At 41.5% G+C, this 9,494-nt stretch overlaps 1 long non-coding RNA gene across 1 annotated transcript; it reads left to right on the top strand.

The window, feature by feature from the left end:
- The first annotated feature begins 259 nt into the window (after window positions 1-259).
- On the top strand, window positions 260-8,439 carry LOC309377426. Its single transcript, XR_014171558.1, has 3 exons — window positions 260-454; window positions 7,059-7,214; window positions 8,298-8,439. It is a non-coding gene; the product is annotated as an uncharacterized lncRNA (long non-coding RNA).
- Window positions 8,440-9,494: the final 1,055 nt, after the last annotated feature.

Below are 9,494 nucleotides of genomic sequence, written 5' to 3'. Positions count from 1 at the left end.
CCCCCCCACTCATCCTGGTTTTTTAGCATTCTGGGGGGGGGGGGTGGAGGCAGTGTGCATGTGTGCATATGTGTCACACCAAAGTCTGAAAGGAATCATTTTCACTTCCTTTCCAGAACAGGAGCTCTATTGGTTTGTACTTTTGTACCAGAAGGGTAGGATAGAAACATGTTAGTTAATTAATTAACTTTTCTGTGTACTTTTTTGAGAGCTATTCCATAAAAACCCAGTGGTCTTCTGAGCATAAGGCTGTGAAGTCTATTCTAAGGTAGTCATGCTGAGTACCGAAGCAAGAGAATCATTATTCTGGATTATTCAAAATATTGTTAGCACAGTACCTCAGCTGTTATTGCTTATCGGCTTCTGAGAGCGGTGGATTTGGCAGAACCGTGCTACCTGCTCAGTTTATAATTGGGAGCTTATAACTGACTGTATTCCTTGCGCCAGACTTCAGGTAACTGAAAGTACAAATATTTCCATCCCATTCAGAATCATCAACAGTTTAAACCAAAAAGGCGAAAGGATTAGAAATTAGGTAAAATTAATTAAATCGTTTATGGAATAGATTTACCCAGCTATTAGGATTGGGAATGCGTAAAGTTCTTAACCTATTGCTAAATGGAATACTAAGAAGTGGAATGTCTATCTGAGAATTCAACAGGTATAATAGTTTAAAAAGTACCTCATAACAGGTTTGTTAGCTGCTTTGTCAGCCTTCTTCTGGTACATTGTATGACCAGCTGTCAGGCTTGCATGTTTTCTGTCCTGTGGGTGGTCTACCTCATACTACTACTACTACTACTACTAATAATAATAATAATAATAATATGCCACCTTTATGCTTGTAGACATATGTTTCTATCTACTTGTTTCAATTTGTTTTATAAGCTAAATTCTTAGAAACATAATTGGAGTGAACATATGCATAGCTTTGTATTTTTCGTGTGTGGACAAATGGAGTTAATGGTGGGTGCTTCTTAAATCAGATCTATATTGTTAAATACTGGGAACTTGTGACTGAAGATTTTCAGTGTCTGCACTGTTTCAGACATCACCCTTCTAATATATATAAATTATAAGTTCTATTTCTCCAGAAAAAGAGGTGCTGCTACTCAGCATGAACGTATCCCTTTTTTTCTTAGAATGGCAATGACACCCACCTGAGAGGTGCCGGTACTGAATTCTGGTGAGCTCTGGCTGAAAAAAAGCCCTGCATATAACATATACACTATCCATTTCATTGTATACTGTCCCCCCTTCTTTCACCCCCCCCATACACTACACTGTGCATAAATGGTAAATGCAGTGTATTTTTTTCTGAGGGTAATCAAGGATACACAGTATTGGCACCTTTTCCCCCAGAAGAAAAGCACTGGGTAAATGTATTATTCTTGCACCTCTTGTGCAAAAAAGCCTTATCAAGGGAGCCAAACAGAATTCTCCTGTCTCCTTCTAGTAATCTTCTAACACAAGATGACTCCATCAGCATTTCTCTACAAGCAGACTCCTTTCTGTGTCTCTCATAGCTAGTCCCCTCTTCCCTTATCGTTCCCTCCCTTTTGCATGTATTTTAATATGATTTTCATTTCATGCCTCTGCTGTACACACAGGGCTATTTATTCCATGCTAGTTTAGTCTGGCAAATCAATCTCTGTCCATTCAAATAAAAGAAAGAAGTCTATTTATCCCACCCACCCCACACTCCGTCCCTCAGATCGAAATGGTAACTTATGCTATGATATACTGAAATGTTGTTGTTGTTTAGTCGTTTAGTCATGTCCGACTCTTCGTGACCCCCTGGACCAGAGCACACCAGGCACTTCTGTCTTCCACTGCCTCCCGCAGTTTAGTCAAACTCATGCTGGTAGCTTCGAGAACACTATCCAACCATCTTGTCCTCTGTCGTCCCCTTCTCCAACATCAGGGTCTTTTCCAGGAAGTCTTCTCTTCTCATGAGGTGGCCAAAGTATTGGAGTCACAGCTCCAGTGAGCACTCAGGGCTGATTTCCTTAAGAATGGAGAGGTTTGATCTTCTTGCAGTCCATGGGACTCTCAGGAGTCTCCTCCAGCACCATAATTCAAAAGCATCAATTCTTTGGCGATCAGCCTTCTTTATGGTCCAGCTCTCACTTCCGTACATCACTACTGGGAAAACCTTAGCTTTAACTATACGGACCTTTGTTGGCAAGGTGATGTCTCTGTTTTTTAAGATGCTGTCTAGGTTTGTCATTGCTTTTCTCCCAAGAAGCAGGCGTCTTTTAATTTTACGGCTGCTGCCACCATCATGGAGCCCAAGAAAGCAAAATCTCTCACTGCCTCCATTTCTTCCCCTTCTATTTGCCAGGAGGTGATGGGACCAGTGGCCATGATCTTTGTTTTTTTGATGTTGCGCTTCAAACCATATTTTGCGCTCTCCTCTTTCACCCTCATTAAAAGTTTCTTTAATTCCTCCTCACTTTCTGCCATCAATGTTGTGTCATCTGCATATCTGAGGTTGTTGATATTTCTTCCGGCTCATCCAGCCCAGCCGATATACTGAAAACCCATAAGCAAAACCACATCCCATTAGATTAAACAGCGGTGTAGGCCAATCTTCCTAAACCTAATACTCTCCAAATGTTTTGGACTTCAACTCCCATAATACCTGTACATCAGCCATACTGGCTGGGCTGATGGGAGAAGGAGTCCACAACATCTCCACTATGTTGGGGAGTGCTAAGGTAGTCAACTGAAGGCAAAGAAGGCATGAAGAAGGAATACAACCCTGAGAAGTAGTGGCAGTCAGGGAAGCAAAAAGGCTTTAAAAAGTATCAAAGCATTTATTTATTTTTGCCAGTGTCCCCCTCTTGCTTCATTTGGCAGCATCAGACATTTTGAAAACAATATTGAAATCAGAGAATAATCTATGCACCCCTAATTTTTATTTACAAAACTTCTTTTCAGCCAAAGAAGGCATTTTTTCCTGTATGTTTCACTAATCAGAAGCCTAGGAGAAATGGATAATCAAAATGTTGCCCTATCCCTCCTGTTGGCTAGACCATTCTACTGCTGTGCACCGTGTTAGAGGTCAAGTGAGGTATATTAACCTAATCCCCAGGTACAAGCGGCAGAAAGGGTACATTTTTCTATCACCACATGATTGAGGAAAAGCTAGCAACTGTGGAAATTATTCTATACGATGTAGAAATTCATAACTGCAAGGTACCAAGAGGCTGAGGTTATCTCTTTACAAAGCCTTGGGGATCTTTATGTCCAGCCAAACCACTCATTCTGTGATAAATTGAAGAGAGGAGTTATAAATGTGACCTCTGCTAAAAATGAAATGAAAAGTGATCGGAAAAGTAACAGTCACAAGTTGGGGCTGTCATCTGATTTCTCAAAAGTTTGCTTCCTCTGTGAAAGAGGCTTCAGATTTGCTGCCTCTGTCTCTGGACACATGAGAATTTCTTTCACGTTTTGGTGAAATAGAAAAGGTAGATTTTGGCACAGCGTTGCCACATGTGGTTTTCTTTCTGCCAGTGGGGATCATGGACATTGAATTAGATACTCCGTGACCCTTGGTGTAATATGGCACACTCTGCCATAAAAAAAAGATGCTATGCTACCAGCATCTTCACTTTCCAAACAATCGAGAAAGAAGGCCTCGTCCATCTTAGAACTACAGCCAACTGCTTCCTGGTCCTGGTCCCCAGGATGAGTTTTTCCCTCCTTTAAGCTGGAGGAAGGTTATCTCAGCAACCTGGTGTCTTTCAGATGTTTTCAACTACAGCTCCCATTAGCCCCAGGCAGCATGGACAATTGTAGTCCAAAATATCTGGAGGGCACCACTAGGTTGGTGATGACTGGTTTAGCTAGTGGTTAAGGGAATCAGAGCACTTCAAGCATTCTTCTGACTGTTCAGCCTTGCCTTCTGATAAGTCTTTTTTTATGAAATCATCTTTGTTGGTTTTACAAATTGTTGTTTAGTTGTTTAGTCGTGTCCAACTCTTTGGGACCCCATGGACCAGAGCACGCCAGGCACTCCTGTCTTCTACTGCCTCCAACAGTTTGGACAAACTCATGCTGGTAGCTTCGAGAACACTGTCCAACCATCTCGTCCTCTGTTGTCCCCTTCTCCTTGTGCCCTCCACATCAGGGTCTTTTCCAGGGAGTCTTCTCTTCTCATGAGGTGGCCAAAGTATTGGAGCCTCAGCTTCAGGATCTGTCCTTCCAGTGAGCACTCAGGGCTGATTTCCTTCAGAATGGATAGGTTTGATCTTCTTGCAGTCCATGAGACTCTCAAGAGTCTCCTCCAGCACCATATTTCAAAAGCATCAATTCTTCAGCAATCAGCCTTCTTTATGGTCCAGCTCTCACTTCCATACATCACTACTGGGAAAACCATAGCTTTAACTATATGGACCTTTGTTGGCAAATACAAAGTATAAATAAACACAAGCTAGTAAAAACCTATCTGTATAAGGAGATTATCTGAGTCTCATCCTAAACGTCTACAACTGCATCTTCATCCATACTCCAATTTTTATATCAAACCATATTGTCCACTACAAGTGAGTCAAAACCCTGCTATTGTTTCCATCTGCTTACAGTGGTCTCCTAAATAACTTATAAATTTTTCCCAATCTTTCATAAGGTTTTTATACTCTTGGTTTCTATGTTTACAGTCAGCTTTGCCATCTCAGCATAATCCTTCAGCTTGGTTTGCCATTCTTCTCTGATAGGCACTTTGTCTTCTTTCCAATTCTGGGCTAATAACATCTGGGCGGTCATTGTTCCATACATAAAGAATCTTTTTCTGCTCCTTTGGTATGTCGGTACCTCTAATTCCTAATAAAAAGGCTTCTGATTTCTTAACAAAAGTTATTTTAAGCATTTTTTTTCCATTTCATTATAATATATCATCCCCCAGAAAGCTTTTATTACCTTACAAGTCCACCACATATGATGAAAGGTACCTTTTTGATGAGTTTTGAGCACTCAGATAGACCACTCTAATGAACCCAACTCATGTTGAGGTGATTTTATTTGTCCTTCCTTCCTTCCTTCCTTCCTTCCTTCCTTCCTTCCTTCCTTCCTTCCTTCTGCATTTGATATACCAATACAATTGTTATTTTAAGTACCAGAAGTGCTGGGTGTGTTTTACTGTGATTTGTTGTGTGCCTCAAGCAACTAAGAAGAGGAATGTTAAAAACATTGCTATCGTTTTATTACGAGCAGTACAATTTAAGGGGCAGGAGCTCAGTTCTGAGCCTTGGACATTATTGGGGTTGATTTTTAACACCAAAACAATTAAATACTTCAAATAAATTTATCTAGGAAGCCAGAGTCCATCATTTCTTAGTGCTGCTTATTTAATTTTCTGGTTGGGATCGGATCTTTAAAGAGACTTTCTATTAACAACATTAAGTCCTTGAAATGAGGGCACATGCTGAGTTATGTGACTGTTAATGTCTGCAAGTGCCTTGAAGAGAGCAGGACTAGCATATTCTTATTAGTTGCTAAGTGTTCTATAGACTTCAAATGACTTATCATTGCATAGCCATAATTGTTTTAAAAGCATCTCATATAGATTAGCTACCACTTAAAGGCATCACCTGGAATTGACTGTAGCAAGAGAATTGAGCAATCTGAATTCATTCATCAGGAAGGTAAGTACAGCAATGGTTGTTATTGCAGGAAGGACAGGATTACACACACACACACACACACACACACACACACAGTCGTACCTTGGATCCTGAACGCCTTGGAACTCGGACATTTTGGCTCCTGAATGCCGCAAACCCGGAAGCGATTGTTTCAGTTTTTTAACATTCTTTTGGAAAACAAATGTCTGCCAGGGCTTCAGTGGCTTCTGATGGGCTGCAGCAGTTTACTGCAGCCAAACAGAAGCTGCAATTTGATTTTTGAACGTTTTGGAAGTCGACTGGACTTCCAGAATGGATTCCATTCAACTTCCAAGGTATGATTGTATTGCACTCTAGACCTCATGAAACCAAAATGGCATGAACCACACAGGAGGTACAGTGGACGCTCGGGTTGCAAACATGATCCGTGTGCAGGAGGCATGTTCGCAAACCAAAGCATTTGCAACCCGCAGTGCCATGTCTGCGCACGTGCGGGTTGCGATTTGGAGCTTCTGCTCATGTGCAAAGTGTGATTTAGTGCTTCTGTGCATGCGCAAGCGCCAAAATCCGGAAGTAACCCGTTCTGGTACTTCCAGGTTCAGCCCGGTGCGCAACATGAAAATGCGCAACCTGAAGCGTCTGTAACCCGAGGTATGACTGTATTAGTACAGTATAGAAAACCCTGCTTGTGTGTGGGGCGGGAGTACTAAAAGAAAATAAACAGGTTTGGATTCTAATTCTGAACAGGAGGGAGAGTAGGGTGGAACAGGGGAAAGAAGTAGAGTGGACAGGGGAAAGAAATGGAGCTTCATGGAGGAAGGCAAGGCTCCCGCTTTCATATTTCCTGTTAAGGTCAGAAACCCTGGGCTGCCTGTGTGTTACCCTAGAACTGAAAGATATATCTCAGCACAAGCAGCTGTCCTGACTTAAATTCCTGGTGGCTCACCACATGAGGTGACAACATGAAGATCTCAGAGTTATTGGTTCTAACCCCGAAGGCCTAGACACTTTCCTGTCCTGTATGCCTGTGTAGAAGCAAATTATTTTGCTGTGCTGCCAAAGTAAAATAGGCAGCAAAGCCATGGAATGTGGCAGCATGGATTGGTGAGTCCCCTGGCAACTTTGATAGGTGGCATCTGGTCTCACCTCCCCCCACCCTAAGTTCTTCAGCTGGTGGTGGAAGGAAGCAGAATGACAGTGCCATGGGTGGGTGGGGGGAACATTTACAGGGCTTCCATGCCCCACTCATGCCTGTTAAATCCGCTGAGTTTCCCATGGTACCAGTAAGAGTTTAAGCCCTATCTGAATCACCTGCCCATTGGTCTGCTGCCCCTGCTGCCCTGGGTGTGCAATGTCATCCACTGCAGAGGACTAGCCAAGTTGTCTTTCCAAACCAGTATCATTCCTAAGCTTTGCCGCTACCTCCTTTAGGTGGGGTGCAATGCCAACCGAAACCAGTTTAAAGAGCCAAAGATCTGCTGATCTGCAGTGTTACTACTCTCTGCCCTGTTTGCTTTCATAAATCTGAATTTCTGGCAGCTTCATTTCATGGTGTTGCAACACTGGACTCCCAGGAGGCCGTAGAAGGTAAGGCTGAGCAATTTCATCATGTTTTAAGGTCAAAACACCTACCCGTTCCCGAAGGCAATGGAATAACAAATATAACCACCGGTTCCAATGTTCTGTACAAATCGAATCAACAGAGAAGGAATGGTTTAAACAAATAGGGAATATTTATCACACGAGCTACACTTGTTTTTATTTAAAAGAAGAAGGGGAAAGTGGTACCGTGCTCCATTTTCTGTTTTATGTTGCTACACAGACATTCTTCACTGCTAATGAGGGAACGGTTTTCATTCGGGCTCACTTTTTCATTTTGGAGTTGCACATGGCTTCTCTATGCGTGTAGGAAAGGCAGTTGCTAAATCCTAGTAGATTGGATGTATCTGTGAATTTAGGAGTGCAGTAATGTCAGAGAGACGGGGCTGCTAGTGTTATTCCAACACAAGTCAGTTAAAATATATAAACATGGAGTGGAAAACAAAAGCAGAGTGGCAAATTCATCAGGAAGGGTGTAAATTTAATTTCCGTTTTGGGCCTTTTTATGTGTTCATTATTCTGGCTCAGATAACAAGCTAGCAAGCTAACAGCCCAGTTCTATGCCTTTAAAAAAATATTTATTCCTCTCCATTGCTAGGACCTTGGAGTTGTCCCATTTTGTCCTCATGAAAGCAATAAAAGAGGTGAACTTCAAACCGGTGATGGATGCAGAATTTAGTAGCAGAGGAAGGAACACTGTGTTACACAAGGCCAGGCTATTTGTCCATCTAGTCTACTCTGACTGCCAGTAGCTCTCTGCAGTCTGAGGTAAAGGTCACCCATATCACCTGCTATCTTGATCCTTTTAAGTGGAGATGACATAGAGTGAGCCTGGGGGGTTTTGCAGAAGCACAGCGGCCCAAGGTGTTTTTTGGGGAAAAAACACCTCTTTCTCAATGACAATGGTCTATTTCAAAAAACGGAGTCCTCTGAGTTGTAGCAGAATGTGTCTCCATTTTCCATCATTTATAATGTTTTCAGCAGTTGAGATACCTGGCACCAGTTTTTTCAATTCCTTGGACATTTTTGGTGCTGTCTTCCTTCACTTTCCTTTTGTATTTTGTCTTCCAGGTACTGCATGCAACCATGAACCTGTTTTTTGAATGAGAGGAAGGTATGTCAGAAAAGACAGCACCAAGCTATCCCAAGGTTGAGGGGAAAACTACATGTTACTCTGTATTTACAGCAATATTTATTGTTTCTTCAATTAATTTTTGCATCCTAGTAATCATGATTATTGAGCCACAGTAACCCAGAGCAGATCTTTAAGTGTGACTGGCTGTTTTTCTGTGGCACAGAATCCCTGTTTATAAACAACAGGTGCCCACAATCTGCATTTTCTAGAAACATTTGAATTTTAAAAAGTTTCTCAATAAGCTTTTCCAGCTGGATTAAAAGTTTTCTGCTTTAGGTAATCATCTTGTATGGTTTTATACGTATGGTTTTGTTGTTTGTATGGCTGTTCAGAATTCAGAATTCAGAACCAAACCAACCAGGCAATCTGCAACTAAACACAGTTTCTTCCTTTGTCCAAACTGGGAAACTGTGGTTTCCAGCTTCAGACCAAATCAGGATATTAAACCAGAGATGGAGTTTGGATTATGTTGGATTGTTCGGAAACTGGTAACCTAGTTTGAATGAAATGGGAAACTACAGTTAATTAGATACTGCTTTTTAAATAAGCTTACACCACAAAAGAAGGGATGAAGGGGCTTCATATACAGGCCAAAGACTTATTCATACTGTATCTTGGCTTATTAAGCCATTTTTATTATGGGTGCAAGATAGTGTGTTTGCGTAACTCCCAAGAAATGTGAAATGACTATATCAAAACCCTTCCTCACTCCCGTGCAATTCTTCAGACATTTCTCTTGAACAGGACCATTCAAATTTACCTCAACACTGTGCTTTGGGGAAAATTTAGTGGCACATTTAGTAAACAAGTGGCAATGCTTTCTATTATAAGGGAACTCCAGCCAGATACTATGAGTAACACACTATCTGGCTATTGGCTGATAGGAGGAACTCCCCGCCCCCCCCCCCGAATTATACCTTTTAATATTTTCTACACATTCAAAAGAATTGCTAGTGGTCCTAAAGTAAAAGCAAGGCCTTTGTAGGAAAACATAAAAAGATGGAAAAAGCTATCCAGAAGATGTCACAGCTCATTAAAGATGCAAATTAAAAAATGTCCAAAGCATGGAGATTTGCTTAACCTTTTACCAATGTCTAAATCCTTAATATGATACTTATATGTCAGCTGGTTTG

Source organism: Podarcis melisellensis, assembly GCF_964234715.1.
Source record: "Podarcis melisellensis genome assembly, chromosome: 9".
NCBI classification, from domain to species: Eukaryota; Metazoa; Chordata; class Lepidosauria; order Squamata; family Lacertidae; genus Podarcis; species Podarcis melisellensis.
This window is presented reverse-complemented; position numbering and strand designations above follow the sequence as displayed.